Below are 25,981 nucleotides of genomic sequence, written 5' to 3'. Positions count from 1 at the left end.
CATTTTCTATTCTATTTTTTTCAATACTCTTCATCAAGTACTGCCAGGTCTATTTACACATATGTACAGGTCTACAGGGCCTATTTTATCTTCGATAGCTATCATGTTCTTTTTCTAATAATTTCTAACTGTTCATTTTCATTTTGTTTTGCTCATTTTATCAATCCTGTTCTTAAGCCGACTGTTAGATTTTGAACGATGTCTGTTTACCTTGTTGTTGCTTCGGATGGCTCCCTAATTTTTGTGACGACGTTATGTTTCTCCCGCACTTCTCTCTGGAGCTCTGCTAGCTTTTTTATTTTTTTTCATCTCTTTCAGTTGTCTTGACATTTCTTCCTTGAGCTCTTATTTTGTATAAGTGATCTTTTTCATTAAGGTTCTGTTGTTGTTGTTGTTTGTCTATGCGCATTTGCTTGGCAGTTTCCTTTAGCTCTATGGCAACACAATCTGGTTACATGTTCTTTGTCAATTTGTTTTCTCTAATCATTACCTTCTTTTCTTGCAACATCTTCGCAGAGCTCTTCTGATGGTTTCTTTTTTATTCTGACTCATATTTGACTGAGATAAGCTTGTCCTTAACCAGCTTTTTTGCAAAACATTTACGGGGTTGGGGCCAGGACATGATTCCATCCAGCAGAGAATCTCTTTTATTTACAGAGATGCATCTTAGAATACACATACATGTGTGTACATATTAATTTAGCTTTGTCTTCTCCCCCAGAAGAAAGAAGAGGTAGGCAGTTGCAAGACAGATTAGTATTGAACCTATCTTCTCCATTCTGCCTCCTCAATAGACTACTTACTGCAGAGATGGCATGCCTAGGTATATTCTTGTTTATACCACCTCCTCTGCTTCTAGTGAAGCCAGGCAGAGTCCAAGAAGGTTCTCACAGACAATCCATTCACTGTAGACGAGTTCTTCCCCGAAAGATGGCATTGGTTCTGCCTTCTTTGATGAACTCTATACTCTGCAGCTTTGTTTGAGGTATGTGGCAACAGACATCTTTTAATATCTACCTGCCTCTGTTTAGAACTTCATTGCATTCGGCAGCCTTTTCTCAACAAACATGATGTTTGCATTTCTGGTTTTCATTTCTCTTGTTGTTTTGGAATGAATTCACAAAGAAGTGAGCAGGGTTGTCTTAACACTGCTATCTTAAAAGTAGCAGTTCCTTTTAGAAGGTTGTGAACCCCTGTCTTGCTTCCTATGTATCTCCAGCACTTAATACTATATCTGGGAAAAAGAAGATGCTCAATAAATACTTGTTAAATAAAATGAACAAATAAAAGAATGAACAATTCTCAAATGTAATAGTTGAGACATAGCTGCATTTAAGGCCTCTCTTCAAAAGAACTTCAGCAACTAATTCTCCTGGTTCCTCCTTAAAACAGCGTAACAAGGCATATTTCCCAGGCTGTTTCTCATGTTTCAGAGATCTCCTACTCACTGTTCTCCCATCGTTCATTATAGTTTCCTAGCATATCCTGCTGTCACTCACTGTCTCAGCCAAGTCAGAGAATCTAGTACACATGAAGCAGGTAATACTACAGAAACACCTTATATGGAGGGGGCCGGGAGTGGGGATTTCTTTCTAGTCTGGTGTCTAGCTTCAGTTTTTATGGATGCATTTTGAATTTGTTTCTCCTTGGCTTACTTCTGAAATCGAAAAAGCTCTGTATTTTCTTTACCGTAAATCTTCAGAAAACTAAAGGCAGAACGGAATCATTCTGTTTGGGTAAGGAATAGAGATCATTGCTCACATTTCCCATAGCAATGGGTCCCCAGGTCGCTCAATGGTCAGGACTCCGTCCAGATGCAGCCAGGAGGAAGGGTTCTTTGAGAATTGGAACACCACAAGATATGGCTACTCTTTTCAGCCCTTGTGAATTTCCTGGGGGTCTTCAGGGTGGCTGTAATCCAAGAAAAGTTCAGCTGGCTTGTCAGTAGAGATACTGAGTCCAGATTTCTTTCTGGTTTCCCTTTCAAAAGAGAGGAGCCTTTGACTCAAGGAATGTACTTCTGAAGTCCCTTAGAACAAGAAATATGACACAGACTATTCTTATGCCTTCCATGTGGAACATAGTAGGCACTTGAAAAGTATATGTATTAATTTTGATTTTCCTTAGGTCTGCAGGTAAAACCAAAAACTGTCCTACTCACTCAAACCACTTCAGTGTCTAATCCCAGACAAAATGCCTCATTCCTTTTAGAGCTCGTCAGTGGATGATTTCTGTGATTTTTTTTCCTTCGTCTCGAGTCTCTCAGACTCCTCCAACTTGCTCATGCTCTGTACACTTCTCACTGCTGAGCTGACTGCAATTACTTGCCCATACCGCCTGTGTCAGTAGACATGGAGTCCACAGACGTGCTGACTGCCCATGAATGTCCATGCCAGCCTGCAAGACTAAGATGGATAGGACCGCAGGAAAGAGAGGGCCTGAGAGACACACTACAGCCCATGTTAGTATTCCTAGCATAAGCACGATGACCAGCCATCTCTGCCCACAGCCAGGAGTACCAATGTTTTCTTCCAGACATCCATCGGTATGACCCCTAGAGTCCACATGACCAAAGCAGAACTCCTTCTTACCTGCCTAAAAACCTATGTCTTCCGCCCAGCCCTGCCTTGGGGACCTGGATGGGATTTCAGTGGGGGCACCAAGCATCCAGGTCTGTCTGAAACAGTCCCAATTTATGTCTAGTGCCCTGTCCAATTAGGCATTTGTCCCAGTCAAAAGTGATTTTGTATGATAAATTATATGGTTTCCCTCGTTTAACTTATTGCTTAATTTTCAAAATACCCGCAGCATGAGTCGGAATGCTCCGGGTTATAAGAAACGTTCTTCTCTTCTTCCTATCTTGTAGAAGATTAGGATTCACCAAGGGAATGAGGTAGACAGGGATCTGAAGTTCAGGCACACAAATGACCTAGAGCAGGTGATTGGGAAAAAGTTGACACTACCAGGGTGGCCAGAGAGGCTCAGAGAAATTTGCGTGAGGCTTCACGGAAAAACTTATCCCAGAGATTGGGGGCTGGACTCCAGGCTCAGGGGAGATATTCTGTGATAATACAATCTCCAGGTAAAAAAGACAAGCATTTATGGAGGATAGGCATTTTTTCGGGCCCCCTTTCCTCCCTCTTTGTGTCTGTACATTTCAGCCAATAATGCACCAGCGATTTCCCTCTGTTATTTCATTTATGGCAATAACTTTGGGTCTTATGTCTGGCCATAATGGTGATCTATGTATGCCATCTACAGTGGGCATGGATAATGAATCCTATTTTATTTCTTAATTAAGAATTTGAAAGTACCGCAAATTACTGCAATTAACATGGATTTTCTTCCTCATTTATTTACTTATTTAGATGCCTGAAATTGTACCCTTAGCTTAAACCAACTACAGGGTTCAGAGCCTGTTAAAATATATAGCATTCATTAAAATATTTATTTTTCCCCAACAGTGAAGCTGCAATTTGGAAATGCTGGTGCAATATATGCAAAATGTTTCCCCAAAAATATATCTATTGAATTCAGTCCATCCATCTTGGTAATTTAAAAAGTTGAATCTATTGACAATTCTTTGTGACCGAAATAAGCAAAGATTTTCAAAAGAGCCTGTTGTTATTTTGACTTTAACCAGTATTGTTTCCCTTTTCAAAGTCCTTGGGGATATGAGCATTATCATATTTTCAGAAGCTCAATGCTCACTAAAAGATAATAGCAAGTTGAGGGTGGCTGAAGTCATCTCACTGATTTCAAAACAATAGTACTTTGAATAAACTGTTCAGCATCAAATTATCTAGTAGTTTTGAACATTCAACCTTAGTCTTCATTCTTGGGTTTTCGTATTTGTATTTGGTTTTGTTTGTAACTGGTTTGCATGGAGACACAGCTCAAGACAGAGTAGTTGAAATTAACCAAAAATATGTTTCAGAAACACAGACCCTTTTTTGTGGGCCAGTAGCCACTGGCAACTACAGTCAGCAGGGTTGCAAATATGTACAATCCTACCAGAAAGCAACTAGGAAATGGCATCTCAAAAGCCTTCAAAGATGCAAACCCTTTGGAATCCAGCTATTCCATTTCAAGGAATTTATCCTTAGGAAAGAATGAAGGATGTGTACCAAGATTTAGCTACAATAGCATTCATGGCAGCCCTCTTTAAAACAGCAAAACAAATAAAATGAAACACCAAAATGTACAGCTATAGCAGATTGAGTAAATCGTGGTATAACCTTACATTGGAATGATAAACAGCTATTAAAAACCGTGTGGTTATCTATGGCTACGTTATCCCAAGGCTTAGCATCTTAAAACAACAAACATGTTATCTCAGAGTTAGGAGTCTGTGGGCGTGGCTGAGCTTGGACCTCTAACTCAGGGCCTCTCATAGGCGATAGTCAAGGTGATAGAATCATCTCAAGGCTTATCTTAGAGAGGATTTGCTTTCAGGCTCATTTAAGTGGTTGTTGGCAGGATTCAGTCCTCCGGGAATATTGGTTGGAGACCTCCTTCAGTTTCTTGCCTCAGTTCCACTGCCCTTTCCTCAGTTCCCTTTCTATAGGGTACCTCATAGCATAGCAGTTGACTTTATCACAGAAAGCAAGCCAGAGAGCAGAAGAGGTTGAGCGAGAGAGCCACCAGACTTTTTCTGTAACCCAGTCTCAGGACTGACAGCTCATCACCCTTGCAATATACTATTGGTTAGAAGTCAGGGGGCCAGCCCACATTCCAGGAGAGTGAATTACACAATGATCAGGACACAAGAAGGCAGGGATCATTGGGAACCATCTTAGAAGCCATCTACCACACAGTTGAAGTTTGACAAAAAATATTCATAACATCTTATTCAATGAAAGAAAAGCAGGTCACAAAAAGTATGTGCAGTATGACCCCAGTTTTGTTAACTAAAAACAGTAGAAAAATATACATCCATATATACATAAATATTCATGAAACAATCTGTAAGGATTACATGGGTTAACAGTGGTTATACCTGGATGGTGGCATGACAGATGAGTTTTATGTCTTATTTCCTAATCTGTATTTTCTATTTTTTCTAAAATGAACATGTATTGTTTACTGTTTTTTAAAAAAGTGAATGTTATTAAATTTAAAAAAGCAAATTAAATCTTCTATATTTATTATTTCTGATCTCCATTGTCTATCTTTACAGGACTACTTCTTGCTTACAACTTGAAGTCAACTAAATAGAAGTTCACAACACCTTTTGTAGAATCCCTCGATCCCACTGTGACCAAGGAAATCGTAAGTAAGTTCTAGAACTGGTCACTGTGTTTGTGTCTTCTAAAACAACTATCACCAAAAATGCTACCGCAGAAAACTAACATTATTTTTCCTTCAGAGATCGTGAGGACCACATGGGAACTATGATTGACCTGAGAGAACTGGGTCCCATGATAGTATTTTTCCCCTTGAGCCAGTGTCTTCCCAGCTCTATTCTGGTTATTTACAGACCACAAGCTAGCACGATCACGTGGCCAACTTCTCTGCAAAATTCCAAAGGGATAGGTTCTATTTATTCGTCAAAAATAGATGAACAGATCTGACACTGCTGAATATATTTGAAAGTTTGAAAAAGGAGAGGGGCTGGAGAGTGAGAAGATAAAGTCATTAATAATCCCCACACTTCATTAGCTTTCCTGCCTCATGCCACCAGGAGGGTCTGAATTGGGATGTCGCTGGTTCAGGGATGAAATAACTTCTCCAGCAATGTAAATGTTATCTTAAGGTCACTTACTGATGAAAACTACTGTTTTGCCAAACATAGATTTTTGGTTGTTTGACAAGCAGACAGCTGCTCTGACCAATATAGAACACGACGGAAGCTGCTGAGGATGGATGAGCTGGTATTCCTGGGGTTTCCAAGATGGCAGGGAATTAGAATGAGGGAAGGGATTAGAAACCATATTCAATGGTTTCCAAGATGGCAGGGGATTAGAACCAGGTCGGAAATACTGGTGGTCTCTTTCCACTGGCATCTATAGTACAATAGCTCGTGTAAGAGATAACACTCAAGTCTTGCTGGTTTATTGTTACCAAACCAAAAAGTGTCCACCCACTTCATGTTCAGCAGAGCCAAACACTAAACACCAAGTTTTGCAGTGGAGAAATTAAAAGAATTTTTTGGCAGGGCACCAAGACAGGAGAACAGCAAGCTAGCACTCAAAATCTGAACTCCCAGGTGGTTTTTAATCAAGGGTTTTTAAAGACAGAGATTGAGGGTCAAGGGTGAGGTGTCAAGGGTTAGTTCTGGTATAAGCTTCGATGGTTTTCTTTAGTCTGATTAATTCTCTTCCCGACGTCATCTTGTCTGGTGTTTTCGTCAGTATGGTGGGGTGATTTAACCAGGTTGTGGAACCAAGATTCTGCAAAATATCTCATAATAGTGCATCAGTGATGTCATCTTTAAAGCAAAAGGCAGAAACTAAACATCTAGTGACCTTTGTTATTGTTTAAGCTATCATTATTTTGTGTTTAACTAGCTACATTTTTCTGTTACCTCAAGGAAAATGTACTTTTAAAACTTTTTTTTCTGGAATTTGCTTTACAGGCAGGTTTCTAGGACATGACTAACCTACTTTCTTAATCTTTGACTATAAGCTATGTGACAAGCAAAGCAACTGAAACATTTAGTTAAAGCCTGTACCTATATCTCTGGACTCTATGATCTAATACCTAAACATGTTTACTGTTACTGTTAGCTGCCAGTTTATTAACGGTAGATCACTTTTCTCTCATATAAGGTCCAGACAGGTGTTTGTCTAAATGGTGATTCAGAAGTCTAGGTGCCTCCTACCTGTGGCTCCGCCATTGTATAGGGCCTCTGAGTTTTGTGCTGAATTTTCTGCATCCACTTGGTTGACAAGGAAAGAGAAAGTGAAGATGGCACACCCACTTCCTCTCCACCATGGCCTACCACTGACACATATCACATCCTATTGGAGAGAACTGGTAACATGGGCCTCGCCTTGATGAAAGAGGCCTTGCGTTAGTCCCTGTCTGGCAGTCACTTCCCCAACAATGCCACTCTGGGCTGGGGGGAAATACAACATAGGCTTAGTAAAGAAAAAGCATAGTGTTAGAAAGTCCTTGCTGAGGAAGTTCTTAGTGGGCATTTAGACATCGATCAAAGAGCAAGAATTAATGGACTTATCAATGACTCTGAGTGACGAATCATTCTGTCCTATTGGAAGACACTTCTAATATTAACCTTCTCGTGGTTAAGGCAACAAGCCACTGAGAACAAGGCTTTAAAGGCTCAGTGCTGTTCTATACTGGAAGTGCTAGGTGTGCCTGCCAATGCTGAAAATCCACAAAATCCACAACCCATCCCCCCCCCACCTTAGTTTCTTATTGAGTAAAATAACAAGAATAGAATCTACCTCTTAGGGTTGGTATACCCAAAGAAATACTCACAATACACATTATCTCAACACATGAGTGACGTCTCCACAAGTATCCACATATGATGGATAATCTCAGAAATGCCTTACAGCAGTACCACAGTCTCTGATTCTTGTAATATCGTTGTTATTATTAGGCTACAATGATGATAATTAGCGCTACCACCAATAATAAAATCATAACACCTTTTCTTTACAGTGTTTTACATTTAGGTATTTGACTCTCATGACACCCTTATAAAGTGGAAAGGACACTCACTATTATCACACCCATTTCATAGGTGAGAGAACTGAGCCTCATGAAGGCTAAGTGACTATATTATAGCCCAGTCAGAGTCACCACTTGGCTCTCAAATCGAGGTCTCTGAACTCGAAATGATACTACTACACCAAATGGAAAATGAAATCTTATTGGAAGAAACGGAATCATTGAGCAGACTTAGTCTCATCCTGTCATTGTTCAGATGAGTTCGGGATGCCTTTGAGGATTGTTCCTTTTTATACCACTGGCCTCAGTTTGTCTTATCTCGTTCAAGATTAGTCAATCTAATTGCACCTGGGTCAAGGTGTGGGAAGAAGGGCAAGTAGTGTTGGTGATATAATTTGACAGAGGCCGTTCTGTACAGGGTTCCTGGAAATTGCTCCAAGGAACATGAGTGGAGCCCCAGGAAGGAGGAAAAGGGGACAATTTTTCTCCACTTTGACACATTTGGGGACATCACTGGTCAGCATCACCAACCTTAGTGAGTGGAGTGACGGGAATCCACTTCTAGGGTTTTCTTTGACCTCCATTCAACTCTTTATCCTCTTCCCAGCTAAATTTAATGACTAATTCTTTAGTGACTTTACCCTTGCCATTGATAGCAAAAAAAGAACTGTTTCCGGTAGCCTCAGGTTTGCAGTATAGTCTTTGGAGACCATATTTGACTCTGCGTTGGCTGACTCCAACTGCCAGTAGCAGTGAACTATAGTGGACATGGATCTCCATGTAGAAAGCAGCCCCCAGACCCAGACATACTGCTGACTGTTGTGTTGACACGAGGGTCATTTATATCCTTTAGATTGCAATGTCTTCATCTGTCAAATCAGGTGGATGATGCCTACCCTCTCTACCTCCCCCACTTTCTTGTGGAAATCCTGAGACCTTGGGGCTCAAACAAGTCAGTAGACAGAAAGTGCTTTGAGAAGCATAACATGCTACATAAATGTAGCAGAGAATCATCAGGATCACTGTGCTATTGCCATTATTATTTTGTGGTCAGCTCAGCTTTTCTTAACACAGAGCAGTTAATGAAGTGGCAACTGTATTGGTTTCTCACTAGGAGGGAGAAGGGGCCAAATGAGGCTCTATTTTTATCTCATTTTAGTGTCCAATTTCTTTTCTTTTTTTTTTCACAACAGCTATGACTAGTGGGTTTATAAGTATTTTAATCACAGTGGCATTTCATTATGCTTACCCCTAACAAAAATCAGGCTAAGGACAATTTGTTTTAAATCCTAAAAATGGTGGATTTCCCTAAAGGCTGAATTAACTTTCACGAGCTGCCAGAATACTGCTATCTTTGATCTCACTTCTAAGCTTGGTGCCTACAACTTTTAACAAATTATTTTCCACGTAACCAAAAATAATTTTTTTTAATTGTACCTGCAGGTCTACTCGTAGAGAAAAAAAAAAGTGTCAAAATCCATTAGTCATCAGGCTTTGGCTCATAAATTGTCCACCAGCTGAGATGCATTTTTCCTAGGGCCATGAGGAATTATGGGAATAGGAAATTTAGAAATCGACATAAAGACAGACCAGAAGAACCAGGCAGATAAATACAAAGAATGTCACTCCTGAGCCTGGTACATGGCCAATTTATTGCTTCCTGCAGAATCTCACATAGGTTTGCTTCAGTATCATCATCAAAAAGACAAGGGAACACCTGTCTTATTAGAAGGAAAAGATGAATGTTGCAAAGTAAAGAGTCTAGTCAAGTTGGAAGAGGTTTAGCAAGCATATGGCCCAAAATAACCATTTTATAGATAAGGAAACTAAGGCTCACACAAATGAAGGGAACATCCAAGGTCATACAAATGAACAAATATTAAGGTAACCCCTAAGGAGAGTATACTAATTTTCTATTGTTGTAACAAATTACCACACTTTTAGTGCCTTAAAGCAACACATTTATTATCTTACCTTTCTGTAGGTCAGAGGTCTTACATGGCTCTCATTGGGCTAAAATCAAAGTGCATTCGTTTCTAGAGACTCTGGGAGAATCCATTTCCTTGCCCTTCCCAGCTTTTAGAAGCTGCCTGCATTCCTTAGCTCATGGCTCTTTCCTCCATCTTCAAAGTCAACAATACAGCATCTCTCTGATCTTTTTTCCTGTAGTCACATCTTTGACCACAGCCAGGAAAAGTTTTCTGCTTTTACGTACCAATGTGATGAGATGTTGTCTACTTGAATCATCCAGGATAATCTCCCTATCTCAAGGTCAATAACCTTAATCACATCTGCAAAGTCTCTTTAACCATTATTGGTAACAGATTCACCAGTTCTGGGAGATTAGGGAGTGGACATCTTTGGATAGGATGGCATTATTCTGCCTACCACAGGGAATAGGAACTTACACAGAAAGAAGATGCTGAGTCAATATAGAGTTGATTGGTTGGGATACCTGTGGCAGGTTAGGGTCTCCAGGAATCTGACTCTAGATAGACTTGTGTGTTGGAAGTAAGCGTGTTCTCAGGATCACCTCCTGCAGGGGAAGGGAAGGAGGTTGGAATGGCCAGAGGGAAGAGCTGGGCTACTGGGTTGTCATAAAACCTCAGCTGAATGGGACTGGCCCATCAGAGTTGTCATGAGGGGCTGGGCCTTTAAACTTGTTTCCCTCTAATTGTTATGACCGCAGAAGCAGTCACAGGGTGTGGGCTGCCCCAAGAAGGGGTTGTGACGTGAGGCAAGTCAGCTTTCTTCTGACAAGGACAACTCCAGTAGCAGGAGAATTTTTCCTTCACTCATGAAGGAGGATCTAAATACACAAAGCTTCTACTAGAGTACTACCTTTCCCTAAGTTTCATGTCCACATTTGAAAAAATAATAATAACAAAGTTAGCTGTAGTCTGTTTGGAATGATACCTGACTGACAAATTTCACAAAGGGGTCCGAGACTCAGAACTTACAAGTTAGAAGGAAAAGAGTCATGTACTTTATCAGTAGTGTAAAGGTAGACAAGACAAGGTCTGTAAGGAGAGTCAGACCTTTGATGTTTCATGAACATGGGAGCAAGAGCAGGCAAGCGTCACAAGGAGATAAGGGAATGAGACTGGGTCAGATATATCATGGACCCTAGAGGAAAAAACAGGCAGATCGTGAGTTCTGGGGACTAAGATCCAATCCCAGGTCAAAAATCCAAGACTCTATGCAAACCACAGCTAAAAACGAACATTGGCAGAGGCTATAGGCAGGGGTGGTAATGCTGCTATTGGCTTAGAAGGATTCCAGCAACTTCTAGCAGAGACTGGTGGTCAAAACAGTAGAGCCCATCATCAGTTGTGGAGGTAGCTAGAGAACAGATAAGAAATCCTGTTTTAATGGAACTGAAGAAAGGGCAAGAACCTAATTACCAAGGAAAAGGGCATGCTCTATTAGTTTATGCAGGTGGGCTACAGTCTCGTGTCATCTGGCCCATGACTGTCATTTGGCCCAAGCCCAAGTCTGATTTTGGCACAGGAGTAAAAGATGCTCCAGTTATCTGAGTAGTGCGAGGTTATTCCATATGCTCACTCCAAGGGAAGCCCTTTCACAGAACGTCAGGGCTGACCTTAATGTTCATTTTAATGGAATGGTGTCTGTGAGGAGGGTACAAAGAATGATTTGTTCCTAACCTTGAACCCCTGAGGCTCTCAGTCTCTCCAGTCAGTGCTGAACCCATTCGCTGCACCAGAGCTGCTCTGCTAGTTGTCCAAACAGACATCATGGATTCCCAACCACCTCCATTTCACACATCCAGCTGCAAAGTCTAAAGGAAATGGTATTTCAGAAAGGGACTTCTTATATCTTCTAGAAGACTGTGTAGACACTATAGTGGGTCAACCATACTTACAGACTAAAATGGATTTGATTCTTCTACATGCCTTGATTCAAGTGGAGAGAACAAAGCATTTCAACACAGTAAACATCATTGCCTTCCTGAAGGTCCTTTCTCACATGTAAATAGCAGCAAGAATACTAATAATAACGCCTTCTGACTCTTATAAGGCTTCACATTTTACCAAGCACTTCCATCTACATTATTTCTGGTGAATAAGGTAGTACTACTCGGGGCTGGGGGATTATTATGCCTGTTGTACAGATAAATAAATTGAGGTTCAAAGAGTTTGAGTGACTTACCTTAAGTCACAAAGTTAGAGTCTGAAATTGGACCCAGGCCTATGAATTCAAGTTGCTTCTAATACATTATCATGAAAAGTCCACCCCAGTAGAAGACCTTTGTGTTTTACACCCCTGGAAGTTTGGGAGAAAAGAGAATCAAGAAGCCTAGAGAAAACAGAAAGCTGAGGGAAAAAAATAGTCTGACTTGCACATTTTGTCTTAGGTCAGTCCTCAGGTTATTGTTTTTAAGTCATTTTTTTTACTTTGCCTCAGTGTTTTTAACTCACCAGAGCATTCTCATGCCCTTATCCCATTTGATCCACCCAGAAATCCTGTGAGGTAGACGAAGCACGTCTGACAGAGGAGGCACTAGAGAGAGGTTAGATGACTCATCCAAGAACAGACAACCACTTGGTGGTAGAATTGGAGCTGGAACCCAAATCTTTGGAATAGGTCTGGGGAGGGAGAAAAGTACCTGCTGAAAAGGATAGGAAGGAAGCATTAGAAGATTAATCAAAAATTATATACATTTCACAACATGTAAATCAAACCATGATGCTGTACACGTAAACTTATAGAGTGACATGTGGCTATTATATCTCAATAAAACTGGGCAAAAATAAATTACCACAGATATCAAAACAGTGTGATAGAGGTATAAGAATACAGAGACTGATGGAATAAACTAGAAAGTCTAGGGAAAAACCCATGCATTTTTTTGGAAATTTGGTACATGGCAGGGGTAATTAAAAATAAATAGGCAAAGCACAGACTATTGGATATGTAGTGCCATAACAATTGACTCTCCGTATTGGAAAATTAATGTTAGAGCTCTGTCTCACACACAAAGCAACACAAAATATTGCAAATGAACTCCAGATGGATTTAAGGCTAAAAGCTAAAAAAATAAAATAAAATAAACTTTTAAACTATTAGAAGAAAACTCAGGAAGATATTTTTATATCTAATCAGGAAAGAAGTTCTTAAGATGTAATACAGAATTGTACACCTGAAATCTCTGTAAATGTATTAACAATTGTCATCCCAATAAATTTAATAAAATAAAAAAAGATTCAAAACAAGCACCAAAGAAAAAGATGAATTAGATTACATTAAAATTGAAGATGTCTGTATGACCAACAATACCATGAACAGAGCAAAAAGAGCAGTGAGAGATTTGCAGGAGGATTTGACCAACAAAGGATTAATATCTAAAATATGTGGGGAGGGAAGAACTACAAAAGCCAACAGCCCGATGGCAAAACAGGCAAAACATAAAAATAGACAGTTCACAGAAGTGTAAATCAAAATAGTCTATAATAATATGAAAGTTGTCCTACCTCATTAATAATCAAGGAAATGCCAATTAAAGCAAAAAGATACCATTTCACATCCATCCAATTGTCAAAAACGAAATGGTTCGATGATGCCAAGTTTTTTGTGTGAAAGGGACATTGCCATTCTGGAGGGAGTACACATTGTTTTAGCCCCTTTTGAGAGCAATTGGGAAATATCTTACACATGTGAAGAAATGCTTCACAATTAGTTTTACATCTAGATGTATGCCCTAGAAAAACTCACTCCTATGTATAATATGACATGTAAAAGGATGTTTATTATTGCATTCTTTGCAATATTGAAATTTTGGAAACAATCTAAATGCTTATCAACAGGGCAACGGAAAAGCAATGTACATTTCAGAGCAGTGAGCCTCGGTGAGCTAGACGCATGTATCGAGAAGGATGATTTTGGAAAATCCAAGCTGAATGAGAAGAATCAAATCATATTAACATACCATTTACATGCACATTTAAAACATACAAAACAATATTGTCTGTCACTTTTGGATTCAAACATATGTGTGGTAAAATCATAAAAACACAGATCTTGCAAGCACAGGAGAATGAATTCTCAGAGGAAGAAGTAGAACAGGCTCAACGACAGCTCAAACAGGGTTGAACTGAACCTAAAATGTTTTATTTCTTTAATTAAAAAAACTAACACAAATTGAGCAAGATGTTAACATTATAACATTTTGTGCTGTGGATATTGGGTGTTTGATATAATAAACAATTCAGGAAAGAAAAAGTTATTCACCAGCAACCTCTATCCTCAGTGGAAACGAGAAGGCAGTGGGGAGCATGAGTCTGCAGGACACAGAGCTAATGGCTTTGAAAATTATTTTGGCTTTGGATTCCAGCTCATGCACACCCACCGAGACAGTTTCACACATGGGACCAGAGGGATCATGAAAGAAGCATTGCCAAGCAAGATAGTCAAGGCACACAGGGGTTCCCGGCCAACCCCAGCTCTGCCAGAGCATCAAAAACAGCATTCTGTGGCTAGGAATAAGGACAGGAATAACAAAGGTATAAATACAATAGGAGGGTACTTCTCCCAACTTAAAAGAATTCAGAGTAAACCAGTCTGGAGCTAATATGGTGGCTGCACAATGTCTCTAGGATTCAGGATCTTTCCATCTTTCTGCTCTACCATCCCGAGTGTATGAGTTTCATCAAGAAGATCACTTCATTATCCGAGATGGTCACTGCAGCATCAAGCCATCCAGGTGGCAAGCAGGAAGAAGTAGGGGTGGAAGGGCAAAACGGTTCCTATCAGCTCTCTATGCCCCTCTAATATTATTTTTTTCCTGAAGTCCTTAACTCACATGGACATTTTATTGGCAGTTCCTAACCCCAAGGGAGGCTAGGAAATGTTTTCTTTAATTCATTCAGCCCAGCTGAAAAGTTGGGTGTCCTACTGCTAGGGAAGAAGTGGGAATGGCTCACTCGTTAACAGCTAGCAGTGGTTGCCACGGCCAGTAGAAATTCATCATGTACTTTATGAAGATATTGCTTTCCTATCCACTCAAGAAGGAGTATAGACTAGATGATGGTTCCTTATTGGAGCCAATCACCTTTGCTGTTCATCACTTCACACTTTGGTCAAACTTCTACTTGGGACAGTTATACTTGAAGCCCCTGTCTGCCCATTTGCCTCCCACCACCCCATGGATAGGTCTGAATTGAGCTGTTAACCTTTTTCTCCCTCCATAGTTCTGGTTCCTCATTTATGCTTTACACTCCCTACTCATGAGGCATTGCAATTCATCTTCCATGTTCACCAACTGCTAGAAACACCCAAATTTACCTTTCTAACTTACCTCTTCCAAGGACCCTTTCCTGGTTTGTGGCGTCCTCCTCTGAGACCATCGTATTGTCCATTGTCACTCAGAGAATCAGATACTTTTATTGAGGATAGGCCTTAGATTATCGGGCCCAATGATTCGCAACTTTTTTTTCAGAGCCCTTTCTTCAAGTAAAAATTTATGTGAAACCCCATGATAATGTATAAAATGAATAAAATGGTGGGGCAGGTAGAGGAACCTCGAGCCTTTTCAGAAAGAACATAATCTGAAAAGAGGATATCTTGAATCAAGACATTGTTTCCCAAGGACAGAATTGAATTGTCCCTGGTCATACAGCTCATAACAACAACAGTAATAATAACCGCATTAGCTAACACTAACCCTCCATGCCAAGCACCAGTCTGAGGGCTTTACATAAATTAATTCAACGTGCAATAACTCAAAGTCATTCAGGTAATCAAGGGCAGAGCCGGGATTTGAACTAGGTGCCCTGACTGCAGAGGCTGTACTTGGAACCATTATGTTATAAGCAGTAAACCACAGAGTCTGAATAAGAATTCTAGCCTTCTGACTCCTAGGCCAAATTCTCCTTGAATTGCTTTATACTAGTTTATTGGTTATAGATTCTGGGTGTATCTTCTTACCTTTACTTTTCTCTGTACCTCATATCTATTTTCCCCCTGCATACATTAGGCATTTGATGAGGATTTTTGACAAAATAGCTAGGCTCAGTGTATAAAGTCCAGGTAGTCTTCACAGGAGAAGTTGATGGGATTTTTGACTTAGCCCAGTGAGGCCATTGCCTAAGAACTAAATGGAAACATCAAGACACATCCTTGGTCACCTGAATAGAAAGCCATGTTTCCTCCAAATTATGTCTACAGAGAGAAAAAGAGAAACTCAGGCAAATGTTCTGTGCATCTTTTGAGTCAAGCTCTGACAAGGCAGAAAGTGGGTATATCTTGTCATTGTCCTATACTTCTTTCTGTAGAGTGGTGGTATTGGATGTCCATCCAGGGACTAGAAAGGACAGAGCTGGGCCCGGCCATATCCACTCTTCCATCTGGGAAGTTGAACTCTGCAGGAGAAATCACTCACTCCCCAAGTCAGTGCCGCTGTACATTCACCCTCATGGCTGGCTGTGCTTCCTCAGGTTCATAGACACTCATCATCAACCCTGCCAGAAAGTGAACGAACTGCTCCTTGCTCTTCTTTCAGATACCAACATCATCTACCCATTTGACCAAGCCAAAATTTGGGGGTCATCTCTGACTTCTCTTTCTCCCTCCCTACCAGCATTGATACAGTCACTAAATCCTATCGTTGCTCTTCCCTCCATATTTCTCCAATCTGTCCACTGCCCTCCTTCCATCTTGGCTTTAATTTGTTTCCAAGCTAACACTCTCCAATCCCTTCTTGGCAGAACAAAACCAGAGCTTTCAAAAACAGAATTGGGTCATGTCACACACATACCTTTTCTTAATGGTTCTCTATAAACTTTGGGATAAAGTCAAAGCTCCTAAAATGAAAAGCCAGGTCCTTCAATATCTGGCCACCACTTTTCTCCCAACTGTACCTTTTATGCCCTGGATTGCATATTCCAGGCGCCCTCAGATCTTGGCTATCACAAAATGCATCATGAGCTCCCTAAATTGTGAGCCTTTGCACGTGCTGTTTCCTCTGTCTGATGCCCTCCCTGTCCCCACCTCTCCATCACTATTTGTCAAGTACACGAGGGAGTTTGGGTGTAGGGAGATCCAGAAGAAAATGAAAGACAGTCAGAAGAAAGAGGGATACAAATGATAAAAAGAGAAGCCAGGAATGTGGAAAGAGGAGGAAAGTTTGACCAAAGTAGGAAAAAAATTTTTTTTCAAAGGCAGAGCCTTGTCTCTAAGACCTCAGTTTCTATTTTAAACAAAACTGGAGGGTATAAACTTCACTTAACTGATCCCCAGTATGGAACTATAGAACTCAGAATGCCACCTAGTCACCTGGTGACTTACAGAACAGAGCAAGGACTTGAAGGCTTGAGGACAGGTCAGAGGAGCAGTGATTAAAGTCAAGGCTGAGTCTCGGCTCTACCTTGGGATTCCATAGATGTGCCTTTCTGCTGGGACAGAGACGACCTTGTCATCTTACTGAAGTGAGTCATTTCCACTTTGCTGGTCCTCTCCACAACACCTAGGGAAAGACACACTCATTAATAAGTTGTCTCCAGCTCTTGAGGGATTTTGATCACGTGTGCATGATGACTCATAGAGATGCCAATGAAATGCAGGACTGAACTGGTAGGATAATTCATATCTTTAATGTAGCAGCCGAGAGCCCAGAGAAAGGAGAGGAAAGTACATGCAATGCCTACAATGTGAGACCAAGCCTCATTCTCCCAGAACCCGAGGAAGTTCTAGCTCACAAGTCTGATCATGCTGAGGTCTTGAAGACCACCCAAAGGCATTTCGGCAACTGATCTGAGCAAAGGCTAGGTGAAGCCCTGTGTGGCAACACCAGCTTCTGGAGGGGCGGCGCTTCGTGCCCATTAATGTAATGATCCATTTCCAAACCAGACAGTTGAAGTGGGAAAGGTGAATGATCGGAGACCATTCCCATCCTCAAGGCCAACCTGACCCCTAATAGTAGCAGCAGATGCGAACAAACCCAGTTCTTCACACATATAATTTATTCAGGGCTCACAACCCTCTTTGAGAGGAGAAGTATTACCCTTATTATTCAAAAAAGGTTGGAAACTCAAAAAAGTTAAGTGACATTCCCAAGGTCATCAATATGGAGGCAGAGCCTGAACATAAACCCACCATGAATATCAGCAAAGCCCATATCCTCTCCTACACTTCTCTTCCTTTCAAAAATCAAAAGGTTATCAGCATTGTAATGGCTTCAGGGGCTAGCTCACCTTAGAGGTGGTAGAAGTGAGGTATATGGTGGATAATGATAGCAGCAGAAGGTGAACCTGGATTTCTTGGCTCCCATTTCAGCTCTTTCTTTACTATAATTCACTGCTTCCTGGACTTTAGCAAGTAGTAACCTAATTGCCAAATTCATTCAACAATTTATTTAACAAATATATAGTGAGCCCTTATCAAGGGCCAGACACTGTGTGAAACCAGTGGGATACCCCAGGTTAAAAACAGACATATCTCTGTTCCCATAGAGGTCACATTCAACTGAAAAGACAAACATATACAAAATAATTCATCGTGGTGCGGGGGGTGATAAAACAGAGTGAAGGTGGCAGAGAGCAGTTGTCCAGAGAAGAGGATATTATTTTTTAAAGGATGGTCAGGGAAGGCTTCTCTGTTGACACTTTGAGCTTCCCCAGCAAAATCCTTTCCAACCTAACCTACATCTTACTCATGCCCAAAGCATAGCATTGGGCTAACAATGAGCAGGTGAGACACACAGAAGAGTAGACAAGGGGTCCCCAGGAAAGAAGGGGAATTTGAAAGTAAGCCCCAGCACTGCCACAGCCCTGCCATGGGACAGTCCTCACAAGTAGGGAGGACAGCCACCATCTAGCTTGGGGAGCAGAATCCCAGAGCAAATGGCCCAATGACTCACAACATAAGGAATATATTATATCCTGAAAATCTGATAACAGCCAGCCTTCAAACACCTTCTGAACACCCTCCTCTGATTAGAAAGGGAAGCTGGAGGTAAATATAATACCTGGAGAATTTTAGTGGGGGAAACAGGCCTTTAGGTATACTTTAGCATCTCATTGAAAATGCTTCCCTCAGAGACTTGGGAGGTTATATCTCCAGGAAAGGCACTAAAAGTAAAATAAGAAGACTCTGATTGCACCTGAGGAACAATATGCTAGTCTGTGCCTGTCCAAGGCCCAGAGAAAAAGCTTTAAACAGAAATTGCCAAGACAATCTATTTTATAACTACAGAGTAATATATCTATACACTGTGTAGTGCAAGTTTTCTGAAAAGGTTTAGCAATCAAATAAATCAACAACAAAGAAAACCAAATACATTACCCCAATATCTTTCTGTATTTTACTACTGAAATGACCCCCAGGAGAAATCTGTGAAGCTGGGGACTCGAGGGGAGGCCATAGAGAACGGCTGGCTGGAGAAGCCTCGGGACAGGTTTAGTGCTAGATGCTAGGAAATGGAGAGACATAGAACAAGTTAGGAAGGGCAGTGAGAAGCTGCCAGATGCTGAGAGCCAAGAGGCCTTGTGCCTGCAGGTGACAGGAATAGCCCAACTGGGTGGCATAGCTTGCTGCTTGTTGTAAGTGCCATAAGTCATGCTGTAGATGAAATTGACAGGAAATGTGCGAGAAACTAACACATTCTGTGTATGCTCATCTCTCCCACCCATTACCACTCCTGCTTCAGGAGAGTCTCAAATGTATTTTAAAGTGAACCCTCCATCTCAGCTGAGTATTCATCCTGGACTATCTCCTAATTAGGCCCTTCGTTCTCATCTGGTCTCTCCCCTTCAATTAGAGTCTTCCTCAACAAACACATCATCTTCCATTTTTAAGGGAAATGAAAAAAGGGAGAGAGAACTTTCCTTGGTCCTGCTTTCCCCCTAAACTTGTATTCCATCTCTCCACTTTCCTGAATTTCCGGACTTTAAAGAAGTACTTCCATACTCATGGCCTTCCCTTCCTCACCTCTATCTTCTTTAATACCTCCCGGTCTTCTTTCTATTTCCATAATTCCACAAAAACTTTTCTAACTGTCAGAAATACCAACTTATCCAAGCCTTTAGTCTTGGCAGCATTTGTCTCTGTGTAACTGTTGCCTGGACCCAACGTCTTAAAACGTTCTCCTGCTTTGGCCTACATGACCCTGTTCCCCTGGTCTCCCCCAAAGCCTTTTCACCTCCTTCCAAGTCCAAAGACCCCCATCACCACCTTAGTCCCTCACTGGGGAGAAGAGACCAGAATCATCTAACCTACTGGATGTTTTGAGGTCACATAGTCTTTAGAAAATCTGATGAAAGTTTTAAAGTCTCTCCCCAAAATATGGTTTATATATACATATGTCTGCATGTACATATATAAACATTATTTCAGGGGAGGCTCGCAGATTCCCCAAATTAAGAGCCTCTGTCCCAGAGAATAGCCTTGTGTACAAACTGTAATTATGATATCACGTGGCTTTTCCCTGTTGCTTTTAAACCACAAGTTTCTCGTAAGTTCATAGCTGTAATAGAGTAAAGCCCTTTATCAGAAGGCAGGAGCCCAGAGTTCTCATCCCAGTTTCCACACCTTTAAGACTTGAACAAGTCACCTCTCTAAACCAAAGTCAGTTCCTCTGTAAAAACGGGTATTATAATTTCTTCTCTGCCGCATAGTGTTGTACAGATCCAAGGCGATCAGAAATTTGGAAACGTTTTGTAAATTTCAAAGCACTACAAAAATGACTACCATTAAAATCATTGGTTAATATCCTTAGAGGTGGATTTGAATCCTATTTTGGGCACCGTGTACTTGACTAGGGTTTGTTTCCCAGTTTGTAAACTGGAGATGATAATAGCTATTCTAGCTACCTCAGAGAACTCATGTATCAAAGCAAATAACAAATGTGGAGCGATTTTGCAACTCAGCAAGACTGAGGTGCCTGCCATTTCTCGTCCTCTTCTTTGTCTCTCTCCATGTGCATTAATTGAGCTCTGTGAGCCCCACAGAGTGAGACTGCACTCAAGAGCCCCACCGCGCCCAATGATGGAGAATTCTTACGAAATAGCTCTAGAATCAAATTATACTCCAGTGAATTAATCATGGCTAATGTCATTATAAGAAGCAGCAAATAAATTGACAATCATTGGCTACATATTATTTTTCAAAAAGGGGCATGGAGAGAAAGAATAGAGTATGTGAGAAAGATTATCCTTTGTAGAAATAATCATGCCTCCTGGCCACTTGGCCTATACTTGAACCCTTCCCAAAGAACCCTAGAGTCTCTTTGGTACACTGAGTTGCCATAAAATACTTTCGGACCTGAAATTCTGCCTTACCCTGATGCATGAGTGTTCGTAGCCTCTAGTACGTGTGCATAGGTTTCCAGTTCCCCTTGAAGGACCTTGGCTACTGGAACCATTGTGCCTTCCTTGTTCCCAGGCCTTTCTTCTGTGCTCCACTGTGCCCTGCTCACATCCAGAGCGGCAGGGGTCAGGGATGGATGCAAACTATCAAGCTTAATGTGGATCCATCTCACCCTTTTCACCAAGTGCTATCTGCTTTCAGAAAGAGATGGGATTCCCATGGTGCTGTGGGAAGGGAGAGATTAGCTATTATCTGGTGAGGACAAGCCAGGTTGCTGTGAGAATCAGATAACACAACAAGAAGCATTTCTCAACGGTCTAGACCTAAAAGGGATAGAACTGGCCCTTCATTGCAGAAGTGAGAAGGGATGAGTATGTTGGGCTCTAAGTGCAGAAGAATAAGGAAATGAAAGGGAGGATAACATTTATTGAGCCAAGGACATTATCGACGTTATTTCATTCAATTTACTCAACATTACCCTCTGGCACAGATTTAGTGTCCCATTTTTATCTACAAGGAACCTTGAGGTCAGAAAGGCTAAAACTTGCTCAAAAAAAATAAAATAAAATAAAATAAAGCATAGCTACGATGAAAAAAAAAAAAACTTGCTCAAGATCACACAGAGTAAAGAACAGAGGGACTCCACATGCTAGGCTATTTTCATTGTAGAAAACTGGCTCACCAAAGGCATCAGAGGTCATTCCAAAGACTGGACACACCCAGAAAAAGACAAAGAGTGATTCTCCAGTTTTGTCCTGTCCACAGACATCCCTCTTGATAAAGGACCTTTGATTATTATGTGATAGATAAATACTATAGTTGAGTAAAGAGACTGCAATCTGATACTTGTGTCTGCCATTCACCAGTTTTATAAATGTAACTCAGTCCCTTAAGCTTATCTATAAAATAAACATAACATTATCTCTCTGGGAAATGTGTAAGTTGTTGTATAGTTCTAATGCAATGATATTTGTGAACATGCTTTGTCTTCTGCTGTGTCCTCACCAGGTAGAAAAGGTGGCATTGCCTTCATTCACAGGACTGCTAGGAAAGACTACATCCTTGGCATAGACATGAAAAGGGCTGTAGAGGTCCCGGGTCACTGGATAAGGATGAAGCAGGAGCCCAGAATGCTGCTGAGGTCTGATAATTAGTTACAAGGTCAGAGCAGGACTGGCAGTGACAAGGGTCCTCACATGGGCTGCTTAATAATTTCCTAGGATCAGAGGGGTCCTAGAGTCTTGGCCAACGCTAAGTCTATCTATGGTGGGTCAAGTGGTTTCTGCCCTGGGGAAATGAGAGTCACAGGGAAGCAATCTGGCATGTCATTGCAGCAGGCTAGAGCAAGAATATCAGGAGGGATGATCTCCTACTCTGCTTTTTTCCCCTTAGCCCTGGATATGATGTCTTGGTTTTATGGCTCTAGAGAAAAGTATAGGCTATAAAATGCTAGAGGGAATGGATTCTATCTTATATGTTATTGGATTTCCCATAGAACCTAGGCAAGCATGGAGCTCAGATAAGTGGTCCATAAAGATAGGACGCTGTGCCATTCGTCTGTGAGTTCCCACAGCTAACTTTTCCCATAATGAACTTTTGAGTCAGGCAGAAGACCCTGGAAAGCTTATTAAACAGGCAGATTCCCAAGTTTCAATCCTAGAGATTCATATTCATGAGGCAAAGGTGGAGCAGAAAGATGCTATGACAAACTCCCCAGGTGTTCCAGTGCAGCTGAGTTGGGAAGAAAAACTTTGAGAAACCCTCTGATAGTCTGTTGTTTCACATACCATATTGTACTGAAATGATCTGTTTATGGGTCTAACTTTCCCCACCAGATCATAAGCTTCTCTAGGACAAGGACTGTACCTTCTTATCCTTCTACCCCAGAGTCTAGCAGATCACCTGGCACACGGTAGGTGTTGGGTTGAGCTCACCAAATCTGGAAGCTGACCCATAAAATATATCCCATTCCCATGAGAATAGTTTCATGTCTGGGGTGTGTGTTGTTGACGCGGGTCACTGAATCCCCATATCTCATAAATATGGGCAATAATACTGAATCATAGAAGGAATGCTAGAGTGATGGAGCTGAAAAGTACCGAAATGCATTCTGCAACATCCATAAGACAAGGACACAGCTCTGGATCTTGGCAGTCCCTCAGATATGTAAGGCTATGCTCTGAGAAACATTTGCTTAAAGATGATTGCACCAAAGTAATAACAGTGTACCTTACACTCATTTTGTAGATGAGGCCTAAGACTCTGGAGGTTGCATCACGAATCAGTGTGAGACCCAGAACTCCGACCCAGGTCTCTGGATTTCCAATGCAGTACTTCCTTAAACCCACAAGATTCTGAGAAAGATCTGGGTTTTGGTTTTTTAAAGAATGATCAATAAAACCTTTTCCTTTTTTAATGCCTCCATGCTTGTTACAGGGACGTTTACCACAAGGAGCAGAAGGCATCTTTTTAAAGTTCCTTGGATAGCTTTTACCCGGGAGCTAGGCCATGGAAAGCCTTCCCCAAAGCTCCTCAAAATTCTAAGAAACAAAATTAGAGCCAATTAAATGTGTAATCACTGTTGATTGTGGCAAGCATGCTTCTTTTAGGTCATAATTATGATGCAGGGGTGTGATAGTGTTTGTGACATATGATAGTGTTGTATATGTTTTTAGGATATTGGGACCTTTGTCTTGGCCTGGGTTTATTACTTATGCCTATAACCTATAAGTTTTATAGGATTGGAGGATGGGCTGCAGTGGATTTCAGGAAACAAGCTCTATGAGGGGTGTCTCCATATTACACACATTAACCAACATTAACCAATATGGGATTACCTTGTGCTCTGTACTCACTAAGGGACTTCCTTCTACAGGGCCACATTTCTTCCCAGCCAAATGCTTAGCAAATCACATTCATGTAACTAATGCAATGTCTGATTCTTGTGTATCCTCCATCCCTTTTCCGTTCCTTGTGTTTTTGGGTTGTTTGTCACTGTAACCCTCCTGTCTTAATGTTCATCTGACTCCCTAGGTATTCCTGCTACTATGTCAGGTTCCCTGTGAGATGCATTCCTCTTAGTTCTCAATTTCATCTCCACACTTTCCGTTATACAAAGTCCCATACACTTTTTCTTGACAACTCGAGTTAAAATGCTAAATTACAGAACAGGGCAGGCAGAACCCGTTGGTAGTAAATCCAATGAGAGAGGTTGTGCCCCTTCCTTCCTGGCCCACTTGTGCTAATGATTTGAAAATAAATTTCTCTGATAGCTCACCTGATAATCTGATGCAGTGTAATCAGCCTCATGTATTCAGAATAATCCATGGATTTCCCCATCAAAAACCCTTCTCTCATGATGTTCCACATACCCCTGGGAAATGGGTAACACAAGAGAGGACCGTGTCCATTTTGCAGGGTTCTGAAGTGAAGGATCGAGGATCAACCTGACTTACCCAGAGTTAGTAATACAGTCCCTGTGAGAACCATAGCTTCCTGTGTCCTGGTCTAATGATGGTTAGTGTTTATTTCTCTCCGATCACTCTCTTGCTGTAACTAAAATGTACTCACAGGTTGGCTGATGTGTCCTCAGTAGGATGGAAGGGAAGGAGGAGGAAATCTTTGTTTTTATGTCCTGGAATGTTTCAATGGTTCCAGCTGTGGCTACAGTTCATGACTGCGGGGATTTTTTTGCTTGTTTATTTTCTTTTGAAAGATTCTATCTTGATTCCAGCAAACTTTCCAGCAAACAGTACTTTGAGGCAGCTGGGGAAGGGAGGGCTGTTTCTTCCCTGTCATATGTCTTTAAAATAACACAAAGGGAGAGGCAAGCCCTCAGGGTCCTCTTGAGGTATCAACGATAGTATAATGAATTGGCTAATCGTAAACCATCCACTCCTGAGTTCTGTGCGATATGGTAATGAATTGCCAATGAGCCAGCTCACCAGACTGCAGCCATATGGTGAGGGATGAGACCCTGGCACATTGTAGCCATACTGTGGGTTGGTCTGCGTAATTGTTTCCATCCAGGACCTTCCCATCTCTATGGCTGCTAATTAACGTCCTGTTTAAGCTGCTGTTTTCAAAACTAATCATTTGTTTGTTTTATGTGAATAGGTCTTTCTCTTATCTGGCTAGTAAGAGTGACCATTAAGAAATTAAAATGTGTTTGCATTCACATAAAAATATTTCAGTTTCACACCTTGCACTACCCAGTGTGTACGCAGGCTTAGCAGCACTGGCCTATAGTATCAACTAGATGCAGGAGTTTATTGAACCCAACAAATGACCGTCTTTCCCTACAGAAAGTGCGAATGAGGATTCAGTGCGTTAATTTCTCTATTGTCCTTCCTGTCTGTGGGACATTACCCTAGTTGGACCTTGAGCTATAAAATGTGGATTTTCTTAGAATAGTGATGATAATAAAAATAATTAGAAGAAGACTTCATGTTTTAGAGTAAGGCCAAACATACACTCTCTGTTGGCTCAAGGAAATGGTGACCTTTTGGAAAACAAGAATGTTTCCTTCCTGTTCCTCTGCTGTTTCCTTGCCTCTTTCATTGGTTTCCTTAGTTGTTACCCAGGTGAGGCTAGAAAGAGTGTTTGGAGAAAAACAAAACAAAACAGAGCTACTCTGGGAAGACAGGGGAATGAGAAGCACTACCAGTCAACAGTAAGGCCAATTAGAAAGGAATAATTTTATTAAGGATTTAGGAGAGCAGTGGGCTGAGGGAAGCTACCACCCGTGTGCTCCCTGCATACTTCAGGATGAATCCAGTGTCGTAAGACCCCCCACCATCATCACTAAGGCACAGGAGGGAGATTGACCATTTTGTTCCCCCATATGCATCTTTCTGGCAGCCTTTTCCCCACTAAGATTTCCTGTTACTCCTGTAAACGGATAGCCTTTTATAACAACATTGAAGAATCCCAGAAAATGGAGGCAAAGAGGAAAGAAAAATGGAGGCGAGGATGGGCACAGGGTGATACTCCCTGAGACTGCTCCTGGGTCCCTCTTACAGGA

General features: G+C 41.3%; 1 protein-coding gene across 1 annotated transcript in view; it reads left to right on the top strand.

Annotated features, from left to right (window-relative positions):
- Positions 1-25,981, top strand: part of LOC308509890 (urea transporter 2) — a 466,037-nt gene that overhangs the window by 231,609 nt on the left and 208,447 nt on the right. The window contains exon 2 of the mRNA XM_081078407.1: positions 5,180-5,275. The gene's annotated coding sequence lies outside the window, so the exon portion shown is untranslated. The remainder of the gene's footprint in view (positions 1-5,179; positions 5,276-25,981) is intronic.

This window comes from Rhinolophus hipposideros (genome assembly GCF_964194185.1).
Source record: "Rhinolophus hipposideros genome assembly, chromosome: 17".
Classification (NCBI taxonomy): domain Eukaryota; kingdom Metazoa; phylum Chordata; class Mammalia; order Chiroptera; family Rhinolophidae; genus Rhinolophus; species Rhinolophus hipposideros.
Note: the sequence above shows the minus strand (reverse complement) of the source record. Positions and strands in the feature narration are given on the sequence as shown.